Source organism: Merops nubicus, unplaced genomic scaffold, assembly GCF_000691845.1.
Source record: "Merops nubicus isolate BGI_N331 unplaced genomic scaffold, ASM69184v1 scaffold12162, whole genome shotgun sequence".
Lineage (NCBI taxonomy): Eukaryota > Metazoa > Chordata > Aves > Coraciiformes > Meropidae > Merops > Merops nubicus.
The window spans coordinates 78184-105147 of record NW_008591660.1 but is presented as its reverse complement, the minus strand read 5'-3'; the positions used below and the strand labels follow the sequence as shown (position 1 = coordinate 105147).

At 39.8% G+C, this 26964-nt stretch overlaps 1 protein-coding gene across 1 annotated transcript in view; it reads right to left on the bottom strand.

Annotated features, from left to right (window-relative positions):
• Window positions 1–26964, bottom strand: part of LOC103782570 (F-box-like/WD repeat-containing protein TBL1X) — a gene marked incomplete at its 3' end in the record, with an annotated part of 105318 nt that overhangs the window by 48344 nt on the left and 30010 nt on the right. Inside the window, exon 2 of the mRNA XM_008950341.1 lies at window positions 6758–6865. The remainder of the gene's footprint in view (window positions 1–6757; window positions 6866–26964) is intronic.

Genomic DNA, 26964 nt, shown 5'->3' with positions numbered 1-26964 from the left:
CTGAACCACAGCAACGGACTGTTTGATCTCTCCTTGCATTCTTCAAAGTCAGAACACCTTAGTACATTTTAACAGACACCAGCAAGAGCTGGTGGGAAGGGACTTTGTGCTGATGCAGCCAGGGACACTCAGGTGTGCTGCACGTCTGGCTCAGGTCCAGGCTCTGTAACAGCTTCAATCACCACAGCTTTTTCTGTAGTAACCACTCACTCTCCAGCCATAAGACTGCACCACCTTCACCAAGGCGGTGTGACCGCATCCATGACAGGGAGGCCCGGGCCAAGGTTCTCTACTGCAAAGCCCAGTGTGAACCTGTGACCTCGGCGTGTAAGTAAAAATGTAGTGGATCAGTGTCGAGATGCTTGTCATTCCATTTGGATTAATTACACCTGAAATCTCACCAGTTCACACCAAAGAACTACATCTTAACTCTCATTACTACAGATAAGCAAACTTCTGAGGAAAATTAGTAATTTAATGTCTTTTCACTTACAGGATTCAAAGAGAAGATTAGAATGCAAAATACTATGTGAAAATGCTGACAGGCTCCATGAAGATGAAAATTCTTCTGAAATTAACTGATGTTAATCTCTGTGCTGGGCACAAATCTTTAGCATGCATTATCTATATAATAGTACTATTATCCATAAACTATATTAATGTTCCATTAAATCAAAGCAGTTCAGGTAGGAACTGCTCATAAAATATGTAAATACCAACACAGATCCTATACATCTCCAAGTCTTAATTTATGGAGAAACAACTTGTTGAAAGAAAAGTTACACTGCATGTTCTGTTTCTCTGTGGGACAACTGCGTAAGACATTCAGATATTCAGGAGTATGTTTAACTAGACTACCTGTCTAGTAATTCCATTTCTTCAGCATAACATGATAAAAGAATTCAATTTAAAATAAAAACTTCAAGTGAACCAACCTTTAAAAGGCAGAAAATCCTATTCTTCCTCAGAGGAAAACTGTCCTAATTCTGTTTAGGAAGCAGCAGATTCACTGTACAAACATAATATCTGTGAAGATAGCCTGGAGAAGATACTAGGTCTCTGGAATGAGCTATACACAGTGTTTGCTCACCATATGTACAAGGACATACATGAGTTTTCTAAGAGTGCTGCAGCCTAAGGTGAATTCATTGACCTGGGCAAATTTCTGCAGTTCTGCCCAGACAGGTTAAGCAGATGTCAGGTGGATGAAGAAGAACCATTTGTGTGTGTCAAGTCCCTGCTGAGCAAGCTCACAGGAGCAGTTTCAGGCAGTGCAGGGCTCTGTTCTCACCCACCCGTGGCAGAGTGGTATGCCCATGGAGCTATGCACCTTTGGCTTAATCTGGAACTCCCAATATAGACTTATTAATGATTACAGTATTCTCCTTCTCCACTCTGCATAGCTGTTACTAGCACTTTCAAGTGACTGGCATGGTGAAGGTGGTATCCTAATGTGCTCTACAAATCAAAGGACAGAGAAGTACAGGATTTTCACAGCCCAGTCCTAGAAGGTCTGAGTTATGCCTCAAATAGTCACCAGCTTAGTTTAAAAATCAAAGGATAATGCATATGTTACCATCCTATTTTGAAACGTTAACATCCTCAAGCTTCTCTTCACTAACATCAAAAACCTTCCTTGGAAACCTGGCTGTGTTAAAGAAAAAGATTTTTTTAAAAATTAAAAAAAAAAAAAAAGGTGCAACAATCTTATTCTTCTTGCACTGCTTTCAGACACTACCAAATAAAAGGAAGGTTCAAAGCAAGTATCTCAGTTGGCCATGACTGGAATAGTAGTTTTCTCACCTCTCCACAACAATGTAAAGGTATAAAAATTGTTCCCTAATAGTCAAGTTCATGGTCTACTTAGATATACTTTCTTCTAGCTTGGGTGAAAGGTCAAAAAATACTAAATAATATTTCATGGAATAAAACCAGCATTCTGTTAACTTTGGTTCACCAAGTAGCAGCAGAAGTATCAGGGCATATATAAATAAAACTCTGCTTTAGCCTTGAAACAGCTGCAAATTTAAAGAGTGTTTATTTAAAAACGTTATCTTCAAATATGCCTATTTAAAAACATATTTATGACAACAGTTCACTATTTTTCAGTGAACAGACACAATGCCATGTGACTTTTAAGAATAATCACATGCTATGAGAAATAAATGTTGAGTAGTCCAAGGGAATAATTCATCTGTAGGCACACAGGTGCCATATTATTTGTTGACAAAACTTGAAAAATATTTTTATAAATCAAAATCAATATAGAGTTTACTAACTAAACCCAAGAATCGTATTATAAAGGACATTGTTTAACAGTTTGGTTTTTTCCTAGTTCATAAGCTAACTGACCAACAAAATGATTTAGTGGGCTCTATTCTCAACAGTATCTGTTGTTACTATACAGACAGCTTCTCCTCTGCCTGTCCATTGATAATACTCTAAATAAATTAAAACAAATAAAAAAATCACTAACTGTAAAAAAAATATAAAAGTTGTTACAGAACAAGTATGCACAGCTATATTATAACACTTTTCAACTCATATTCTTGCAAGCCAACTCTTTGATGATGGTTTCTTTCACTTCCCTTGTATAAAATTCAGTGTTCTTATGTAAAAATATTTTCATCAAAATCAACCATCTTAATGCTGACCTATATATAAGGAAACATTCTTCTCAATCACACCAAATGAATGTTTCCAAAATGTTTCTGAAAAAAAACCCTGCTCTGGAAATACTTTTCAAAACTATTATTGAACATTTTCTTATGTTAATCTGTGCCTGTGCACTGCTACCAAAAATAGTCACAACTTGCACTATCACGTTTCATTTGTGACATTCTCAAACCACACCCATTCCAAGGTCCTTCAGCAACAGAAACCTGTTCAGCCTACTAGCTCATGTGTCTGAAGTATCTTCCACTTACATCCTCTCCATCTTGTGCCTCAATTCTAAGTAAATAATTCAGACAATAAATATAAATCTAATAAAGGGTGATCTGTTTCTTCCTAGGTATTATGTGCATACTGCTACTGTTTCTAACTGAACTCGCCCAACTCTTCAAGTTTCCACATCTGATTTTGTCTCATTTCTCTGTTTTATTTCACTTTTTACACTCCAAGTTTTTCTAGTCAGGATACTCTAATTCCCTTTGCATTCATACAACATATCATACATGACCTTGATATAGTCAGCCTCCTGTCACTGTCACCCCCATCACATCAATAATAAGCAATGATAACATTCAGAATGCATGGGACAAAACCAGTATAACTGTATTTCGTTAAAACATATTTTTATTAATCTTGGTAGTGATTTTGGCCATGATTTTCAAAAGCTACTATTAACTTGGGAAAATAATTCTGGTGCCTACCTAGCAGGAAGTACTAAAGTGGTCTGAAGCTTATGTAAAAACTGTTGCCCTAGCTTGGGCAACTGAACTAGTAAAACACAGGCCTAAAGAAATTCCTGCAGGCCACTCCCAGGCACAAGGGAAGATTCACTGAAAATTATTACTAACTTTGTAAAATCCTAATGTTTTTCTCTGCTTCTGGGTTTCCTCTGACTGCTTCAAGTAAGCGATTGCTACAGAACTGCCTGAGCACATTTGCACTGCTGCTTCTAACAAGGATTGTTAATACCAAATCCAACAAGGATTTTCTACAATATTTAATGCCAGGAAGTTACATGACTTTTTCCTAGTGCTTCTTTATTCAAAAATCGACATTTTCTACTCTAGTGCCTCTGTCTTCACCCTAGACTGGTTAGAGACATTGTCTCATGGAGAGGAAAGTCCCAGTGTTACTATGAGATGGGGAAGTGCCAAGACACATACCATCACTCCCCATTACAAATCCCTGGCTAGCTAAGACCACCTGCATGTTTCAGAAGGACAACATCAAAGAGATGCTGGAGATCTGCCTGATCTTCAGAGCACCAGAAAGTAAAAAGATCAATGATCAGTTATTGCCTATATATCTGGTGAAAAGTTAAGAGGTTCTGGCTTTCAGAACAGCAAATCGCATCCATAGGAAGAAGGAACCCTGTCTAGGGAATAGGCCTCCTCTCACTGACACGTGGCTACCCTCTTTGGATAAGGACAACCTAGGGCCAGCAAAAAGCTTCTCAAGTAAGCTGGGAGCATTACAGAAACAGACACAATACAAACTCAACTCTACATACGGACACAAGTGGAGAGAAGACTCAGAGGCTAATGGAAGACGCAAGGGAGGCGGTCAAGTCTCGTTTAGGAGGAGATGTTTTGTATAGTTGCTATCACTTTAAACTGCTGGGGAGTTCTCCACTATTAAAAACATTAAAACTAGTACTTCTAACTTCTCAGGAAAAGAGTCAGAGAAGAAGAAACAGAAGACGGTAGTCTGGATTACTGGCACCATTATTTCTCAGAATTACTGACGAGCCAAGGGGACAAGATCTGGAGTTCACACAGTTCTGTATGCTGGCAGAGCCCAGTGGGATACAGGGCTGGTAACACGAGCTAAAGCACTGCACAGAACCGCACCACAGAACCCACCCGTCTGCAGCTTCAGCCTGTGCTTGTGAAACATACAAAGAACTGCACAGGACATCAGAGACCTAAGCTGGAAATGCCACACAGTCACCAGTATCACATCAGGCACTCCCAGTTCTTATTCCTAGAACACTTCTTCAAATACCAAAAAGACAATTACACCTGGGGCCTGTGCATTCAGTTTGTAAAGTTTAGTTAATCAAAAGTTCATTGGCCCAGTAAACTAGGGGAAAATTCAGTTACTGGGAGAAAGTACAGAGATGGGAACGTGGAAGGATTCTCCCTGCCCCACTCCCACCAGCGACCAAAGGCCACCATTAAACAGACCAAAAAATGCAACCTGTGGCAATAAAATCACTCTAATTCTGGGTTAAAGGTGTAATTAGATTTAAATATACATTAGACATTAAAAAGAACCCCAAACAAACAACAAAAACCTCAGCTAGAAATTAATTCAAATAAGAAATTTTGGGCTAAAAACAGACAAGAAAGCAGAGGGCCTCCAACTTCTGATTCATGTTTTAAAATAATACAAACATGCTATGCAAGAAAACCCAAACAACCAGCACATTATTTTCTTCTCTCTAAGTGGAAAAAAAAAGCAATTTTACAGATAAGGAGGTCATTAGTAACAAGAAAGAATGTTTAAAGATAACTTTAAATTAGAACATCCAGATAATTTGTGCCTTAGAGTCCTAAAAGTGTTTGTGAGAGTATCATTTCAATGATTCTAATTTTCAATACATTTTGGAACATCAGAGAAATTCATCATGACTGCTAGCATTTTCTGCCAATATTTGAAGATGGTAAGCGGTATGATCTCAGTAATTATAGAGCTGTAAGCTATCATTAATCTCAGGCAAAATAACCAGCAAACTGATAAAGGAGAAATTCACTGGGAAACGAGAACGAATAAAACTGATGGCAGTAAACACAATTTTATAGAAACATGGTCAGTAAAACAAGATGTTTGATTTAATCATCTGATAAAGTTATAAACTGTGGTCAGTAGAAGTTACTCCATAAATGAAACACACAGACTTTTGAACAGCATTTAGCTTACAGTCACACAACATTCCAAGTAAGAAATTATTACCAGTATCATCAGATGTGATTAAAATACAGATATAAAGTAGTAGCTGTTAACAGGAAATAATAACTGAAGAGTGCTCTATATTACTCCAATAAAATCATCCAGTACTAGGCTCAACATTACTTAAGAGTATCATCAACAGTAAAAAAGTAAATATTGTTGATAGCAGTTATGGAACAAAAAATGTCAGATTAGTTAATAAAGGTAGCAGAATGGTTAATCAGAGTAATATGGATTGCTCTGTAAGATGGGGATAGTGCATTGCAGCCAAGAAAGAAAGAATGGAGGTAATATCTAGGAAACAGCATAGAGAAACCAAGGACTTACAAAATAAATACAATCTTCATGATACAAAACCAATTCAATACAAATGCAGTGAAATCTTGTAACAAAAAGGAGTAATAAAATCCCCACACATGTAAATGCATAAGACCAGAGGCACTACTTTCATCCACAGTATTAGTGATACTGGAGTAGTGAATACAGCTCTATAATCCCTGCATTGTTTTCACAAGATGGCAGAGATCTTGTTTTTTCTTGGTATTTTCTCTGTAATTCACCAAAAACAGGGAAGATTCTGTACCTCTTTCAGACATTAACCAGAATGCCCCACATGCTGTTATAAGCAGAGCAAGTGGCTAGAAAATGGCATGAAAAGAGCAAAAGCAGTTGTTTGAAAAGGCTGCAGACTGTCAGCAAACGCTCCAGGAACACAGAAACAGTCCCTGGTGCACTGCAGGAGGGTGAGAGCTGAGGCCTAATGCTAGTGACCGGGCAGTACAGACAGTGGTGGACAGATCTTAACACTAATGTATTTTAGGGTTATTTCCTGCCGTAAGAAATTCTTCTTATCAAAGAATGGTACAATATTTCTTTGCTTTGCTACATTGTGGCTCTTCAATCTGTAGCTTAAAATCCAACCCTGAATAAATGTAGAGGTTTTGCCAAATGTTTCTTTCTGAGAGCTGGACTGCCCTAGCCTTAAACGACAGCAGTGGCAGGAGTACATCACCATGTCTGTGCACAGCAACTAGCTGCAGGTGTGGCTTCACCAGGGAAAACCTGACTGGCAGCTGGGTAGGGAATGGCACACCCGAGGCAGGCTGGGGTTTGGACATTACTTTTGGCTTACCTGGTCTTGAGACCCTTGAGCTGCTGAATGCTGCTCCTCGAAGGCTGCTGTCAAGAGTCTGGGGGTTTGAGTTACCATGGAGATCACCGCATCTGACAGCTGAGAGGGCTGCAAGGAGAGACAGAGGTACTTGTCAGGCCGGTTTCCATCACCTCATCAAAACATGAGCATTTGACTCCTTCTGCTGTTGGTGTTTGCCAAGGCACCAACTCCCAAGTTAGAAGCTCTGGCAGAAGTGTAAGGGAAAAACCCAGCACCCATCACAAAACGAATTGGAAAGGCAAGGGCGAGCCCCGGGCACTCACAGCATCCGAGTGCTTTGCAAAGTCCTGCACTTTTTCAGGAACCTGGAAGAATCCTAACACGCCCTGAGCTTGGCTCAATAATTTTCAGCCTCTTTGGTCAAGTGTAACACCAGCAACCCGTCCAGAACCACCACTGAGCACGGGACGGAGATGGGAGCGTGCTGCCTCAGAACAGCTCAGGGGGACACAGACCTGCCCCCCGACAAAGCCTCCATGGGAACTGATGACACGTCACTGCTGTGCAAAAAGAAGTAAATAGGTCAAAGTTGTTACCTTCCTGTATGCTTTGGGAGGAAAGTCTAAAGGAAGGCATTTATGAAAATCAAACATGAAAGCCAGCCTGGTGTTTTGCAATAATAAACCTATTTGCAGACTCCTTCATGCCTGCCATGGAGCAGGGTGAGTAATGCTTATTCCCTACTTCCTCTGCATTCGTGTACCTTGACTAGTTTCTTATTCCTGTATTTCAAGCTGTAAGTCTTATGCTCAGTTTTTGTCTATATAATCTAATAACTAAATGCTGTATAGTAAATGAGATATTCATTGGAGACCTTTAAAATTAATTATACCCTTCCATACAAACATCTAATAGCTTTTAAAGCTATACATTAAGGATCAATTTACGATATAATCAATTTAATAAATAACATATTTAAACATATCATCAGAAGCTTTCATAAATCCAGTTCAAATTCTCTAGTCTGCAGCACTACATGTTCTCCTTTACATCCCTATGAGACAAGAACACCACTTAACCAAATACAACTACTAATTGTACTAATATAACAATAACCTGAGAAAGAGTTATACCTATTATAATCAGAGGTGAATGACATATTATACAAGGGACAAGACATGACTACTTGGGCATCGCAAAGTATTAACAATACATCATAAGTCCACAGTTTCTCTGAGTTTGTCTGCTCAGAATGCATATGCAGCTCCATCTACGTAGCCACAGAATGGTTTTCTCAGGTGGCATTCTGCGATGACTGTTGTCATCTCTCTTTCTTGTTTTCGGACCATCTTCCATCTCACTTTTCTGTGAAGCATATTATGTTTATACGAAGTATAATATACTCAAGAAGCATAACTCTGTGTAAATACAAAATCTGAAAAGCCAAGCAACAATTAGAGGATTTTTCTGTTACAACTTCTCTACATCTTATGGGAAAATTATTGAGAGTATTAGTATGTTAAAAGTATCTCTCTATTACTCTGACATGATGCTATGCAACAGTAACTAACACATACTGAGGCTGCTCTGATGACAAACCCCAGGAAAATAACTGGCTCCTCTGTGCTGAAGGCTTTTGCAAGATTCATGGAGTTTAAAGGACACTGCAAAATACCAGACGCTCATATTGTAGCACTGCAGATGGAACTCTTGTTATTAAAGAAACTGTATTACTACTTTCCTGTCATAATTGTACTCTTAAATGAGTTGGGCCATGTTTTCATTTGTTCTGTTTCCAAATGTTATATGCTGGTTCACTGGTAGCTTTTATCAGTGATGGGACCACTTAAAAGCCATTCATCTTCCCACCTTGTTAGGGAGCAAGCAGAAGGTATCAGCAGAGGCAGTCCTAGGAGCACAGGCTGGAAGAGCTAGTCCAATCCTGTAACAAGACCAGCTTTCCTCACCTTGCCAGACAACTTTTTGGTAAAAACGTTCATACTGGCTCCCTACTGAAAACGTTTTTCAGGTGACAACTAGAGTCGAGTAAATAAACGACTTTCAGGAATCAAGCACCTACCCATAAGGTTTTATGCAACAAAAAGAGAGTTTCTTAAAATCTAGTTTTGTACAGGAATTAAAGCTAATAGAAGCTTTGAAAAAAAGCAGTATACAAAGACAGAAGATGTTTTTTGAATTGTCATCGATAATAACATCACAAACTACCACAACGTAACGGTAGGATTAAAGTCTCCACAATTTAGAAATAAATTGGAAAAAAAACTCCAGCAGGGACACAGAACACAGCTGCAAAATTGATTAGAGTTGTAGAAAATACTTTAATATTAAATATTTGGAGAGTTCAACTTGCATGGTTTAAAAAACAATAACGACAACAACAAAAAAAGACAGATGACCTTATTACAGCACCTAAGTACTTTCATGGGGAGAAAATACTAAGTACCAACTGACCTGTTAAACTGTCAAAGAAGGTTATACATAAAACAAATTAGCATACAGAAGCTGACACCAAATTCAAGTGAGAAATAAAGCACATGCTTTTTATCACCTGTGACTAACCATTAGCCCACCTATCAAAAGGAGAATGCAAAGATTCTCCATCTGGTGATTTCAAGGTGTAGTGGGACTTTTCTAGAAGAATTTTTCAGAAAATGGAAGTTATCTTGTAGTCAACACAAGTTACTGTGTTTCACACAGGAGAAACAGTTTGCCGTGCAGAGGAGGGGAGATCATGTGACACAGGCATCTCTTCCTGGTTGTAAATTAAATACATTATGATCTGAAACAACTAACTGAAGCACTGGATGGTGATGAGCACAGGCACGCTAAGCTGCTGGTGCTAGCACACACTTAGTGACACACATATAGGAGAGACAGAGTCTGGCCATATGTGGAGTCAGAGAATTACAACCACTCTCCTTTCAAAGACAGGTAGACTAAATTCTGCTGCAAATAATATTGTGGCTTTTAATTTAGGAAGCCTATTCTTTTCTCCATGGACTGAAAGGACTCAGTCACAGGAGAGCTGTAGCAGGAGCTCTCTTCACAAGGCTCATTCAGGGCATCAGTGAGGTGACCAAAAGCAGGTGACACAAATGCAGCTCTCCTAACCTGCGCCTCCACAGGCACAGAGCAGTGTTATTAACTACTTGCCAGTCCCACCCCTGCAGGCAGTAAGCTTTCTGGGCAGAAAAAGCTTCCTACCAGGGTATTTCAGTGGGTCATACAAGCAGTCCCCCACCTCAGCTAAAATACAGGTAATGAGGGCTTCTCACAAAAGGGAGGAGAAGGAAATAAGAACAGGAAATGGCCTAAACGTTACCTTAACAATTCTGTCCCTTAAGCAAAGATCAGGAAGGATACTGGAAATGTCAACTTAGCTAGTGTTAGTGCTACTTCTACACACTGAGCTGCTAAACTGACAGGAAATTTAACCATGTTTAAATATCAACAAAAAACAGCTTAAAAAAAAATCACTCATTTTCACTAACTGTAGATCTGGTACACACAATTTGACTTTGAATGCTGCATGACTTTCGAAAACAAGAAATTCAGCCAAACAATGCAAACTCATCCACTGATCTCCGTATCTGTCAGCTACTCAATCAGACACAACCTCTGTGAAGCAAAACCATGGAAGACCCTGATGCCCACTCAGAGGCAGGCAGTGGCTATGAAACCCTGCCTCTATCAGAAGTGCAAATTGAACTGAAGAACACTGCTGCTGCCTTTCAGCCCTGCCCTCACAGCACTGCTGGGGAGCGGCTGGTACATGGGGACACGGGGCATGGCCCAGCACCAGCTGGGTGCCAGCTCAAGCCACACTGCACCATTCACGTGGCGAGGTCAGTAAGGGACATCTGCTTAAAGAGGGTCTGAGTCTGGCACTGCCCTTTGTGGGTCACAGGGAAGTACTGCGTTTATCCACTGCTTCACAGGTAGTTTCCTTCTGCAGGCACGCACACGACTCTAGGAAACTGAAACCAGATTCATGGGAGGCACCTGAAATTATCAGCTGTGCATGCAGCTAGCAATAAAAACACCTAAATAGTATAGTAGCTTTACTCTTGATTTAAACTCAAAGTAATTAGTTACCTTGTTTAGGAAGATGTTTTTGCAAATCCTACTCAATTCCTCTAAATAGATTTAGACATCTAAGTATTTTTCCAAATAGATTTATGCTTAATTACTATTTCCACATGGTTGCAACTGAATTGTTTTATTTCTTTTTACTAAACAACACAGATGAGAAATCAAACCAGTGATATTACTATTCTGTTTCATCACATTTCCGTTAACACTACTCAACAATAAAAAAAAAAAAAAAAAAAAAGGTGACTAATTTATTATCTCCCTCCCTTCCGGCTTCTAAAGGCACAGGAGCATTTGAATTATTTGAGAGATTTCACTGTATCTCTGCACAAGAAACCCATATATCCTGTATACCTTGAGCACAACATGTGTATTTTGCTTTCTTTTACAATGATGAACAGCTTCTGTGTTTTCAACAGCCACTGGGGGATTATACTCAAAGTAAACAAGGACTATACAGAAGATTCCGATAGGACATTAACAATTATGCCCACTCTTCTGCAAAAAAATTACTTAACACGCATTTTCTAAAGCAGTTCCTGAGAAGTGTACGAATCAGCGAAGAGAACATTCCAACATTTGCAAAACTGCCACTGAGGTACTGGGGTTTGAGTTTCCTTATGGATTAACATTATATATAAGAATAGCCACGGTGCTATCCCCTCAGCTTTGGCTGCCCCAGGGGCCTGAGCAACACTTAGTCTGCACAGAGACTGTGGACAACACTGCAGTCATGTGGAGCCAAAACCAGCACCACCATCTTCAGCACAGCATGCTGGGTTCCTCTGCTGTGCACTGGAACTGCAACCTCTGTTCAGAAAAACCCACACAATGCCTGCATGTTAATGTATTTGCCCATAGGTCTTACAGAGTGAAAAAATAATATTTAATGGCTTGCTATGATAAAAAGCTTCCTCTCTAGACACTTATGTATCTATCCTTCCCCCATACGTACCTCATCTAAAGGAAGAATTTTAAATCTACCATAGATGAATGCTCAGATTTGACAAAGGAAACAAAGTCATGAGTCAGTCAGAAATCAGAGTCAACTTTGAAATAAATATTCATTATAATACTAGTGCAAAGTTTTCCCATGGTAAAAACTGAGCCAAAGCAACAAAAACAACCTCAGAAATAACCCCTGCCTTCCCAGAAAACCTTTAAATGCTTAAACTTGAGAGGCTCTCCCCAGAATACCTCAGTTTTTCGGGTGCAGCTCACAGGGCTTGGTATGCCACTTTGAAGCCACTGTCTCAAGAGAACACAAAACTCCAAGTGAAAAGTCTTTTCATGTTTCACCTTAACTAACTCCCTCAGAGCTACTGGACATCCCGCAATTAAGAATTTCAAAAACACGTTAATTTGGCTATATTCTGCCACCCCTTTTATACAGGCTCCTCCAGAAACAAATTAACTCCTGGCCTCCCAAACAGTCACTCAATCCAATCAGTCTTAGAGCCTGACTAGAAGCCACAGCTACAGCATCGATCCTCAAAATTATTTACCACAGCCAACTCTTCGCTTGCACTGATGTTTCAACAGCTTTAGCCTTTTTTCTGCTTCAGCTGTGTATTTCTGTGTAGTAGATACTTTCCTTATCACGTGCAAGAGCTTCAGAGCTGGTAGATACACGAGCTATCTACAGTTATTTGATAGGCTAACACTTTCAGCAATACTAATGAATTTATGGAAAGCTTAGCTGTTGGTAACCAAGGCAGGTACCAACAGTGAAAATGCTCAACGCTGTAAGAGGATTTTTTACAGCACATGGATTCATGGATGCTGTGGCCTACAATACAGCAATTCTAATAATTTTTTATCAAAAAGATATACATATATTATTAGCACAACATTTATTTTACCAACTTGCAGGCAAACTAAGTGCTGTTTTTCTAAATAACAAGTCCAGATTTTAAAAAAATTCTTCTCTCATGACAGCAACTCACGAGAGATCTGCTGAACTTTATAAAACATGCAACAAAAAAAAGCACAGCGTGTCTAGGACTGTTGTGATGGAAATACAAAGAAAACTGCTTAATTATTAAATCTGTGATACTGCAGGTAGGTGAGAGAGGATTATCCCCTTCAGAAGTGCTGAACTGTAATCCCCTCATTTGTCTATTTAGCTCTACCTCAGGCAAAAGGTCAGAAGAAGAAACAGAAGAAATGTAGCCTCCTTTGCATTACCCTTAGTCACCATTAACTGACTTAAAAGTAAAGGCAAGCTTAAAAAGAAAACCACACAATTTACTTTAATTCATATAACTTTCGCCTGGAGTAGATCTGTCATTTGAACCCAAGAAATGAACTTTCAAGTCCTTGGCCCCGAGTTGTGCAAACACCACATGGCCTCCAGCACGCACGCCTTGGAGGGACCCGACTGCAGAGCAGCAGGTGAGAGGATCTGTTGTTTCCCACGTCTGTAGGATGCAATGTGTACAGCTCCTCAAGGTGCATCCATAATGGGAAATGCAGCCTGCGGCAAGGACACAGTCAGTACAACTTTCTTGAGTAAGGTTTAATACGTGTAGCCAGGATCATTGACTTTGTTTTGGATTAGCTCTAGTTTCCAAGAAACTGTGGAGGTGGGGTATGACGGGCACTGCACTGTGGTAACACAATCTTGATGCAGCAGAGGCATAAATAACTGTTGCAAGGTCAGGCTTTAGGAGAAATGACTACAATCAACTTACTAGGAACAGAGATGGCAGGCACATTGGACATGCCACGGGGGATTTGGGGAGAGGCTTGTCCCCAAAGGACCTTTTGTAACTTCATCTTGGGTGGAGCTTCGGCTTTACATCACTGTAACCAGATGCATAAATACTGTAATTAACATATTTAAGTCGTATTTTCCTTGTCCATTACAGCAATTGCATGAAACACTCTAGGCTAGAAGCTCCTGAATCAGGAAATGGATCAGAAGCTAACTAAAATGCCTTTCTAGTTATCGATTCCTGCTCTCTGTTTCATGTCAGCTTCCTAGAATCCATCCAACACAAGCACGGAAGGGTAATGAGTTTCTGAACACACACACTCTAACAGTGCACACTGCATCAAAGCTTTCAGTAATTGCCTAGATGCTGCTTCCCAGCAGTACTAAACAACTTAAATATAATTAGCTGGAAGCCCTATGGGCTGCATTTCCCCACTGGAACACCTCTTACACTTAATCCATTTATCAGGCTGACAGATGACTGAATCACTAGTACCATGGACCCATTCTACTAAAAAATATTTCTCAAGCCAACATTTTGGTTTGTTCCTTATCTGATACATTTTTGCAAAGAAAAAACCTGCGTAATTTATAGTGGGGAGAAAACCAGACACGTAACACATTTATCTCCTCCCAGTACTGAACAATGTTCTTTGATTAGCCCATTAAGTATAAAATCCTGGAGCTACCATGTAGAAAATGGGAATGAAATGTATATATTAAGGAACTATACAACGCCAAAAATAATAGGGAAGCACAGAAACACTGAAAGGACTTCTGGAAGTTTTCCAGCCATTCAAAAATTTTCAGAAGTTTGGATAAAAGAATAGTTTCCAGGGCGTCCCTCCTAAAGATGGCCTGACTATAGCTGTCAAGCAAAAATTTCTATTTTCTTCTTGTACGTCCTTCTGAATGATAAATTACAAAAGAAATTTTACAGCTGTTTGAATTATATGCAAGTAGACAAATAAACATGAATTGAGCATCATGCTGCCACAGAACTACACACTTTGTACAATGCTAGAGATTTTTCCTGGAAGTACAGAAAAATATTTAATTTCTTGGGCAGACATTTACAACGTTGCAACAAAAACTATTTTATTGTTGTATCCCTGTGTTTTTTATTTCCAGACAGGTTCCAATAAGTGGACCTCTGCAGGGGCTGGAATTCTGGGAAATGCATTCCCAAATTTGCCACGCTGTTGAAATGAAATGATTGTAAAAATGCTAAATTCTTACTAAACTCTTTTAAACAATGAAAAAAATTACTCTAGGATATTATACTCTCATGCTTCCTCTCTAACAAGCTGTGGCATGGGAAATAAAAAGGGACAAAGCTGGTAATGGCCAGTAAGATGATCTAGAGGAAGAGGGGTTTTAAAAGATACCCTTCTTCCAGATCTCTTATACCATGGTCAGTAATCCATATTCTGGCTTGGAATCACCAGGACCAGCTAAAGTGGCAGCGTTGTTTCATGTGTTTACTTCCCCTGGATGTTCTCATCATGGACACAGAAAACCTTGATGTCACAAACTAATAAAACAAGATTAACTCCTTGTGCTACTTCTACGTGAACCTAACTAACACGTGTGTTGTAAAGCTGACAGTCACCAGTCATTAATTCTCTTAAAAATAGTACTGCAAGTTAAAGCTAACCCCTGGCCTCATCGTTTTACCTGGAAAAATGGCCACCAGTATGAATTAAATTCCAAAGAGTGACTACAAAAGCTATACTTAAATATTTAACAATGAAAGAGATAATTATAATATACTCAGCTTGTGAATCAAGCAACAGCAAGATGGAGGTACAGCCAGCACTTACCTGCATCAAGACGAGCCAGCCATCTCAGAACAGGGCCAAGGAAGAGCAGCTACTTGGACACTACCAGAGTTGATTTTTGAAAATGCAATCGCAGGTGTTTACAGTGCCTGCTAAAGTACCTAGCAGGTTATGAAGTACTGAGCTGTTTGAGATTTCTTCCTGTGAACCCAGGAGGAGAAACTTCAGTTTCACAGGCACTCTCCACCCACTCCTTCCCTCCAGCCTGAAACTGGAAAACTCATCCCAGAGACACTGACACTTGCACACCAGCCAGCCAGCTTCTCTGTCATTCAAAGCCAGACTCTTCCTTCCCAGCTTCATCTCCTCTGTTGAGTGTATTTTCTACCTCTACAAAAGAGCAGACAGTACCCTGAGTAAGGGCTGCCCCAAACCATAAGAACCTCAACACTTGTCAGTCATACTTTCACATGAAATGCAGAATTTCACACTCCTGTTTCCACAGAATCCTTTGAAAGGCAATGGTATTGAGTACAACAAACACGAGATCTAATCAAAAGAACATTCTGCAGTAAAAAAAAAATGTTGAAAAATCTCTTGCTTTTAGCCATTTTTACTAAAACAGATCACAGTCACAAATTTCCTAAGTAAATCTTTGCCAGGTAGGGAATGTAACATTATCTTCATTTCTACGCTTTATGAAAAAGCTTGCTATATTGTCAGTGAAGCTGAATTTCCTGGGTATTATTTCTCATTTGAGACAATTCTTTAAGTCTGGAGGTAAACAGTATCTCTTCAAAGCAGTTCAAAATTATGACATAAACAGATTCTTACCCTTACTTTAAGCCAGGGGTGAATACACAGCAGCTTTATATCTAAATAGCCACACTAAATTCATGGGTTTTATTAACAGAAGAAGAAAAAAAGTTTGAGGAAGAGAGAAGAATAATCTAAGAGTAAGACTTCTAGTGCACACTTGGGAGGACATGGCATGCTCAGCACTTAGAGACTGCAAACATGCGGACAGTTCTACGACTGCAAACAAAGGGTTGTTTAAAAAGCATGGCACAAGTGACCTAATACACTGATATGCAAACAGAACACTGATTTGTAGTATCTGTTTGAAAAATAGATTTTTATATTCAGTAACTATTATCTTCAGCATTAGAATGATACTGAATTCTTTTGTAAGAAGACTTCTGTGCAGTCTCCATCTTTGGGCTCCTGACTGGACCAAACCCAGATCAGCCAGGTCTCACCCCACAACTGGCCCTGCTTTCAGTCAGATGTTGGACCAGAGACCCCATGAAGTCCTTTCCAACCTGAATTATCTCTCCATATTAAAAATACCCATGCTTGTTGTGCTATTTACACAAAAAAAAAGGAACTTAACAAGAAATGTAATGGCACAAACTTGCATAATGAATACAGACAGATCCAAGGTCTTAAAGGTATAAATCATATGACATTCATTTTGATCATACAAACTTTATGCAGGTTAAGCAACTATAACAAAGCTGAAGATCGATGACACAATGTTTTTGTTATACTGCAGATTACCTTCCAACATTACCTTTTCATTTTACCTAAAGCACTTGTACAGCTATAGGAGTAAAAACTATTCGTACTAAATGAAATTACAGTTTAATTCTGTGAATTGTAATCTTCCCTTAATTAAAATGTATGACATACAGTAAGAGATTACACTGTCTGGATAGGAAAAATGCACCTGAGAATACCAGCTACAGAAATACACTAAGTGAAAAAAAGAGCAGGAACATGAATTTATCTGCAGTAAACAGGGCTGTGAAAAACCTGAGCATTCCAAAATATGCAGACAAAAATACTTCTCCAACAAATGTCACACAGACTCTCCGGTAAACAGCACTAGTCTGGTATTTTCTTGGTTTAAGGAACTGAACCCTTTGAGCTGACCAGTAATCAGGCATTTTACCACATGTGAACTTCTTAATACAATATTGTAAGAGCCATTAGTAGAAGTGAAATTCCAGAAGAAAACCCGAACAACTTCAAAATTATCACTGTCATGTTGCAAAAAATAACCTCTCGAAATTTAGGTCCCATGGACTGGTTCATCTGGTTAGCCTGATGGCTGATACCAGCTGTCTCACCATACGCCTTACAGGAGCAAACGGGTGTCTGTAACTCAGCGCTGCCACTGAGCTCACTTCTTCTGACTAGCACATATAAGAATTTTCACTGCTACATAGGAGAAAAGTTTTTTCATACAACAAGACTGGGATCCAAAGTACTATCTCTCAATATATATGAAGTTCTATGCTTTAATGCATTCCTGATACCATAAGTAGTATGATCTAACTATCTTGGGTTTATTTAATCTTTCCACCTTATGAGGTATTTCAGCTAATAAAGATCACAGATTTTTAACAACTCCCTAGTCTGTATTTTACTGAAGGGACACACAGAAGATTAGTTCAGAACTTAGTACTAGTAAATGGTTATCTAAATAATTTAGCCAATACATAGTTTATATTCTCTATCTCATGGTATATTCAGATAGTAAAGTTCATAAGGTATGTCCCAAAGCCATTATGAAAAATCACCTTCAAGTGTCAAAATTTTACTTTACAAAAAACAACCCAAAGAAACCAAATGCAAAACCACACCAAAGCTTGAAAATACAACTAATTAGTTACACTCATTGAGGAGGGAGAAGGACTTCTGAAATGCATCAAACTGCAAAGTTAAGTTGCCTGTCTTTTTGCTTCCTCGGCCTTGCTACTCCAGCATGAAAGCTCAAAGGTCCCCATTTTGTTGCTTCAAACATAATTTCTTTAAATCTTAGAAGGACCAAAGAGCTTAAGACTGGAAAGGGGAAAATGCTTCTATTACCTCCACCACTGTGAAGTGTCTCACAGTGTTTCATGCTTTCCTGAACATCAATTTTATTTAATAAATTCTTCTAGCTCTGTTTAATAAATAGTAGGTCTGTTTTTTTCCAATGCTAAAGTTAGAAATTAAGAACATCTGAAAGTCATACAGATCAAGACATAATCCAAATTACAATGCAGACTGCTTGGATTTGTATATATACGTGTATGTCCTAACATAACACTGCACCTTCATGTATGTTTTATAGCACTGAATTTTATGCAGCCAGTATGTGATGTTACTTTCAGTCAGCATTAAAAGGAGATTTTTCCCAGGGTTTCAGAAGTGCAATTACCATTGACTTCAAAACAGATGGGAAGTGGCCTGCAATTCTGGAAACCATGTCAGTCTTTCATCTTAGAAACAAAACTCTCCTTTTGCAAATTGGGAAAACTATGAAAAGTGAGAGCAAGTATTTGCCCAGAAAGACACCTGCTTTTATTGTGCTGTATTAAATGAGCCAGAACCTTTTTATTTCATGATGGAACACGTCAGGGATGTTCATGCTACTTAACTCTGATTCCAATTTAAGTGTATGTATATGGCTGCCGATGCCTAAAGCTGGGTCCTATGAATATTCAGTCTTCGTTTTAATAAGTGGTTTTCTTGTATTAAAATAGCAGGAAAAGAAGGATAGCAAAATAATATATTAATTAATAGCAAAATATTCATTGAAATCGAAGAATTATAGCAATGGTGGCAACAACAAAAAGAGGATCATTAAGAATCTTTTTGCATCTCAGTTTACAGATTTTGCTTACTTTACATCTAAGTGTTTTAGTGAGACGCAAGGTATTACAGTAATTTTTTGTCCTAGCCTTTGAAATTACTTAGGAAAATTCTGAGGCGCAAGCTAAGAGGCTTAGATGCTCTGCTTAGAAATTTTGGAGGACAGGTATTAAACAGCCCAATTTCACCAGACTAGCAGTAAGTCTATCCATAGTCCCCATTCTATCCCCTGTAGCATGCCATTTCAGTCTGCAGTCATGCTGCCTGTCCTGAGTGAAGCTTCACTGGTGTGGCCTTATTCCCTTGCTTCTCGTCCTCACTCTTCCCTTACATTCCTGTCGAACATTGCTGCTCCTCAGTTTCTGAAGAATAACTACTGAAGTCAAAATGATCCTGATCAAAAGAATTCAGAGAGTTGGTGTTAAAAAGTGTTCAAACTATCCTAGATTAGTGAACAAATCAGGTTAGGGAGTGACCTAAGTGATCAACTACATCTCGTGGGAGCAATACTGAACAGTTGTGAACAGTGGAGAACAGGAGCCCAGCCAGAATAAGATGTGGGAGACAGAGAAAATCCTAAAATTCTTGTTCCTGATTCAGGCTGCCAAGTTGCTTCAAAATGATTACCTTTCCAGCAGTACCCATGTTCAGCCTTCTAAGGCACTTCAGTTTGGCAGCTGAAGGAACCCACACAGGCTACACACGGCCCCTCCAGTAGCCCAGCAATGAGCTTACACAGCGTCATCTCGGTGTCCTCAGTTCACCTTGTTACTGCACCTCCAGTTGCTGCAGCACAGATGGGATGCAACATCTCCCACTGTTTGGGGACTGCCCCTAAAGGTGAGCCATATGTTTTGCAATACCTAGAAACAGCAGGATAAGATAAGGAAATCTTTGCAGCCTCAAGGCAGAGTTGCTTTGATTTCAGTGCTTTGTGGCCTTCCCTTCTTTCTTTTTTTTTTTTTTTTTTCCCAAGAGCTTTCACAATTTAATTTCTCTGGGTTAAGCCTACAGAAAAGAGAAAACACCCAACCAACAGAAAAATAGAAAACAAAAAAAACCCCTGTGTTTGGGTATGTGTGTTTGTGTGTAATGCCAAGGAAATCTCCTATGTTATCTGTGTAATATTTTACCTTCCACTAGACAAATACACTTTTTAAACAGCCTGGAATCAAAATAACATTCTCAGCATTCAAGACATTCTGTCATCACTGCCCATGTGTTGTCCTCTAGTTTTCTCTCAGCTGGCAAATTTCCCATTTAAGGAATTATCAGATTCATCTGCTTAGACAAGGCTGCAAAATAAAATGAAAAACTGGATTATTCTAGAGAACTATTTTTCTTTCAGGTCAGAAAATCCAGCGCATGTGAACTGAGCATTAACAACAAATGGAACCAATCTCTCAGGCTGTGCAGTTGTACCTCACTATACTGTGCAAAATCTAATTTTGACTAAGACGACACAACGTTTATTTTACATTTACCTTTTACTTCTTTAAACATGTTTATTGCTACTTTTTACATTAACCTGTTTAGGTGTCCTAAATATTATGCTCACAGGAGATGTAGCTTTCTGCTGTAGTTCTAGTAAGCACACCATTGGTGCATACTGCTGCTTCTACGTAATCTTTCAAAAAGAACTCCCAATTGCTTTGCTATCATCTTCCCTACATCGTACTTTTTGCAAAGAGAAAATGTAAGAAAAGAATGGAGAAAACATGTACAAAGGAATAAATTACCAGTTTTCCACAGCACAATGGTTCAGTATTTACTTGAGTGTCAGAGTAGCTTTTGTGTCCAGAAGCTGTGCTACAAAACCATGCTTGTGTGTCTGGGCCCAGTGGCTGCACCACCAAGATTTCCAGAGGCACATGCCATGGTTCTCAGGGCTGTAACACACTAAAACTCTACACAACGCTTTTGTATCCAAGTGTGAGAACACTACTTTCTCCCCCTAGGTGGAGAGAATACTATAGGAAGATCTGGAACAATGTCTCAACATCAATTTTCCTCACTAAACAGTTAAAGCAGGTTTCATTTCCTTGCCACAGATAAGCTAACTTAAAGCTCTTATCAAATTCAGGGTAGGGTTTCGTGTGCTGAGTGCATACGCACGTGCATGTGCACCAAGTTAAGGAGAAGAGGAACATAAGAGAGATCCTGAAGCGACTGACGGAACAGCAAACCCGTTACTGAGCCAGAACTGCTTCATGGAGGCTACTGCCTGCCCATACTGATATTAAACTACTATGGTATACTGTTCACCCAAGTAAAAGTCTGTTTCAAGGTGTTATATTGGTATTACACAGTGATTAATCAATTTCTTTTTAAAGTCTCCTCTGAGAGCTTAAAAATTCATGATTCACTTTATTAGTATTCTGTATAGCTTTCCATATTTTTTAAGTGGTCTGATTAAATTTGCCTGCGGTTGCTAATGGACACAATATGGAAAAAGCTCCATATGAAAGTCACATCCCACATACACTCAGGTTAAATGATCTTGTTATTTCTCCTTTATTTTTTCTTGAGCTGTTCAAAATTTTGTAACTGAAGGGTGTTCTCAGATGGCAAAATCACCTTGGTTCCAAAAGAGGCAATGGTGTGACTTTTCAGAAATACCATGTTAAAAATAAAACATCATAAAAATTGCATTGTATTGACTCTGTGACTCTAAAAATGCACTCTAGACTATCATTACCATTCACCATGATGAATGTTCTAGTTCATTGGTGATTTTTTGGGTACAGGCATTCATCCCTCTACCAAGGCACGTCAATTCTTCCTGCCTGTGAACAGGGGGGCTCAAATATTATCATCAGATGGCAATGCAGACCCACCGTGGGGAAAGTGAAGGGGCACTTCATTAGAAGTCTACTGACAGATGCAAACACTCTCCAAAATTCTTTAAAGCAGAAGCATGTCTTTCATTTTGGTATTTATTGCTTTCTACAAAAGATGAGTGACTCAGCGCTGAGAAGGGCTTTACAAGGCTTGTATTTTGTCCCTGTCTAATGCTTTTCTGCTTCGTGATGTGCCTGCCTATTATGAGAGACTAAACTCCTCCCAAAGAATAAATGAAGCAACAACATGTGACAAGTAGCACACTTGCAGGTAACTGTAGGCACCTGAGGCACGCTACACCAGCTCAGGGCCCAGTAACTGTAACCACTCAATAACTGCAACAATAATTGAACAGAAATGCTCAGCATTGGGAGACTTATCTCTACTATGATATGGAAATTATACATAGAATCAAGTGCCTCTGGGTGTTCACTGACTGTTATTAAATAAATGATATTTTTGAGAAATTTTTTAACCATTGTTCTGAAAATGCTATCCAATATGTATTAAATGTGGAGGTTTATACACATTTTTCATAGAATCCTAGAATGGCTTAGGTTGGAAGGGACCCTAGAGATCATCTAATCCACCCTTCCTGCCATGGGCATGGACACCTCTCAACTAAACCAGGTTGCTCAAGACCTCATCCAGCCTGGCCTTGATCACCCCCAGGAGGGGGCATCCACAACCTCTCTGGGGAACCTATTCCAAAGTCTTGCCACCCTCGTACTGAAGAACTTCTTCCTAAGATCCAGTCTAAACCTCTTCACCTTCAGTTTAAAACCATTTCCCCTTGTCCTGTTGCTGCACACTCTTGTGTAAAGTCCCTCTCCAGCCTTCCTATAGCTTCCCTTCAGGTATTAGAAGGCAGTTATAAGATGCCCCCAGAGTCTTCTCCTCTCCTGGCTGAATCATCCCAGTGCCCCCAGCCTATCCTCATAGCAGAGATGCTCCAGCCCCGGCACCATCTCTGTGGCCCTCCTCTGGACTCGTTCCAACAGATCGATGTCCTTTTTATGGTAGGGACACCAGAACTGGATGCAGTATTTGAGTTGGGTCTCACAAGAACACAGTAAATGGGGAGAATCACCTCCCTTGATCTGCTGGCCAGACTCCTCTTGATGCATCCCAAAATATGGTTGGCCTTCGGGGCTGCATGAGGGCACTGCTGGCTCATGTTGAGCCTCTCGTCAATCAACACCCCCAAGTCCCTCTCTTCAGGGCTACTCTCAAGCACCTCCATACCCAGTTTGTAATTGTGCCTGGGACTGGCCCAACCCAGGTGCAGGACCTTGCAGTTCGACTTGTTGAACCTCATGTAGTTTGCATTGGCCCATTTCTCAAGACTGTTCAAGTCCCTCTGGATGGCCTCCCTTCCCTCAAGTGAGTCCACTGCACCACACAACTTCATGTCATCAGCAAACCTGCTGAGGGTGCACTTGATGCCACCGTCCATGTTGTCGTTCTATGACTGGACCTTGCTTGTGAAATGACAGAACTACCCTCTGGACTGCAGGTCCAGTAGCAGTTTAAGAACACCTATGCAGACATGTATAAATATCAAAGACATCATAGACAGGACAGGACATGTATCAGCCACTCCAGGTGATTTAGCACCTGGCCTGTGCTATCCTGATCACATGTCAATTAATTAACACTCAGTTCTGGAATTAACAGAGAATTAATTTAAAATAATTTACTTTTCTGATAGCACTACCTCATCTCATTCTGAGGAGCTGGTGCGCAGACACGTGGCTGTGCTACTGGAATATTTTTTACTTTGTTGCTCCAGCTTTAATGAGTATGTAGGCTTGGGATCTATTCACCAGTCACAGTAAAATTCACCTCTTAAATAAAGAGTGTGACAAGCTGGCTGATTTTCCCAAAAGCTCACTCTCTTTCTGCTCTGGCTTTGTAACTACAGGGTCTGACGCGGTGTGAGCCCGGTGCGCAGTGCCGCCTCTCCCACGTGCTCCCCAACGCTCTGGCAAAGTGACTCGACGGAGTATGGAACAGATGCCAGGATCTGCTGCTCAGGGGGACAGAGCAGGCAGCCAGCTGCCCCACAAGGAGGCCCAGCGCCCCTCTGTCTTCATTCTGCTCTGACGAGTCTTACTCTGTGAGGAGAGCTGGCTTTAAGGACAAAGATAAGAATAATGATTTCAAAACCTGGGACCTAGCTACCGGATTGCCTTTTCCTGTCCCTCCTACCCTACTTGCCACGAACAGTGGAAAAAAAAACCCATCTATAGTTGAAAACTGAACATGAACACACATAAATAAAACCAAACCCCTTTAAACACCAGCAGACTCATTTTCTATGTTCATTAGCAAATGAGTGGTATCAGATCCAAGCCCTTGGATGCTGAAGAGAGAAGCATACAGCTCTGGGACAGGCTGCTGCTGCTCCTAATGCTGAAACAGAACATGCTAGCAAAAATCCAAACAAGACTATCGTTGTTTTCTGATTTAAGAAATCATATTCTATGAAGATGTTTCTTACAGTTTAGTCCAGACAAAATGTTAAGTTACCGTCTCATACTAGAAGAAGTGCATTTGTGTTCCAATTTACATAGGTAATTTTAAATTTTTAAGGTACTTTCCACAAAACACAATTCTTCATAATACACACAATATTTAAATTCTAAATAAAAAATTGAAAAACATAAAAACAGACTTACTACATCAAGTCAATCATCCACTTTAGCCAGTACCTCTTCTTTAACCATGGCAAAAGTAGATATCTAATGAAGAATAAATGAACAAAGCAAGGTCACAGTGGTACTCTCCCAGCCCCCAGTAGCAAACAGCTCTGGGACCCTCCTGATGGTTTCAGTGTCGAGACACATCAGAACACATTTTAGAAGAACATTAACGCACACTCCTTGCAATTTATGACCACAGAAAAAATCAGGACCTACCAGAATCCACCTCCTGCTGTAGATTTGTGGCAAGTATCATTGTAATTTTATGGGAAAAAATATCTAATGGTGATTTTACCTATCTTACCTCTACTAGTTGAACACAACCCTGTCTTTAATTTTTATGTTTTGCATTCTAATGATGAAAAAAGATTCTAGCATTCATCTGTTTCTTTTGAATCCAGCCCAAATCCAAAACCAGACAAACGTGAACAATTCTACAAAAAAATTTGCACACTGAAGCTATGCACAAGAACTGGGGATTTTCACAAACATTTATTCAACTAATGTGCAATCTTCATGTATATGAACAATAGTACAGTTCGTAGAGGTGACAGATCTACCAAAAAATTAACCAGATAAATGCTCTTGCACATACCTTCCTTTCTGAAAATCTGACTTGAGGACCGTTGTGCCTCTGGTAAAATGGGCGTTCTTTTCATGTGAGGGTAATCACTTGGCATTGTGCCTAAGAACATGCCCAAAGTATGCACTGATCTCAAGGACAAGCCCATCACTCACTCCCATTCTCCAAACAGTCAGTTCTCAGATTTCTATGATTTTCCTTTAAACTAGAGGGACAGAATGCTTGTATTTTGGAGATGAAGTGCTAATGTCTTATCTTACAGCTGCTGCTGCTGCACTGTCTTCTACTTTATTCCAGCTGAATAATTAAATACCCTTTAGTCCTTCTGACAGTCCTAGACTCAGCATGGCTGTTAATCAATATCACATAAAAGGGAATTAGGCTTAGGCAACTGGTGCGCATGGTAGAATGGATAAGCCAGGAGGGAAGGAGATCTCCTCAGAGTAGAAAAGTGATTTTCTGTGCACCAAATGTGCACACAGCATCATGAATACACGACACACACACAGATGTGCAGGGGAATCCAAATTAACCTCAGAAATTTGTTACACCACAACAACAACCAGCAGTCACTTATTCCCTTCTTTCCTAAATTCCCTCTCTCCACATGTTTTGACTATCAGAAAAAACTCACAGCACCAACATATTTAAAGTATTCAGAGTACAGGGAAAATTTAACACAATTAAACCATTTCTGACACTTTTGCCATGTGAATGTGAAAGGGAAAGATAAAAAAGAGAAGACATTTAAAAAATGCAATCTTCATTCTGCTCAGCATAAAAGATTTAGGAACACTTCTGTGTCCAGTACTCTGAGGAATTTTTCTTAAATCTCTAAACTGGCCATAAGTTACGTATTTTTCCATTTTTTTTGTTGTCCTGCAATGAATCAACAGGGCATTAAGAGCAATCCTAGACTGAGAGCACCAGCAAATGAAAGATTCACACAAAGGGGTGCACATTCTCCCCACACCATCCTGCCACCATGCTTATATTCAGATCTACCCAAAGGAAAGGAAACACAGTTCCCAAGTCTCTTTTACAACTCTTCTTTCCTGATAAAATACTCCAGTACTGAATTTAGAAACATTTCAAAATTCCTGCCAGGCCAAAAAAAATGAACATGCACGTCAAACAGCAGCAATTTCAGTCAGCTGAATAAATTAACAGTGGTAATGACACAGAGGTGGAAGACTCCATGTACTCTTCACACTCCTCTGTTCTGCGTGGCCTTTTATACAGTCATGTTTAAAGACCTCGTATTTGTAAAACACACCAATACAACTTTAACCCATGCATGTTGTAAAAATAACAACTCTGAGTAGTAAGGAATAGGCAGCATTTCAAATGGAAAACACCAAGTAACTGATTATTCTTGATATTATACTTTCTGACGCATTTAGCTGAAATTCAGTTTTGCAAGAAGCTTGAATGGTATTTCCCCCCAGCCTTACTGGTAATGTGAATACAATCAGTATGTTTTATATCTAAGTTAGAACTTATTTGATTTTTTTTTTGTCTCACCAAGATCTGTTTCAAGCTAAAGGAAGAGTGCTTCAGCTAGCATCCCCCTCAAAAATATCAATAACCATACTCCATACAGCACATAGTCCACACCCACAAATCACAGAAAGAACTGCAAAACAATGGCAGAACAACCCGGGCAGTTCAGTTTCACCAGTCTCTTCCCTGGAACTGCTTAGTCTCAAGGAAGGCTGGCCGACTGCTGGCTCCCAAGCTGGGGAAGTGACAGTGGTGTGCCAGCACTGTGCTGCAGCATCAGCCAGGGAAGGCACCCGCAGGAGGGACAGGGCATCTCTGGGGCTGGAAGGAGGCAACGCAGG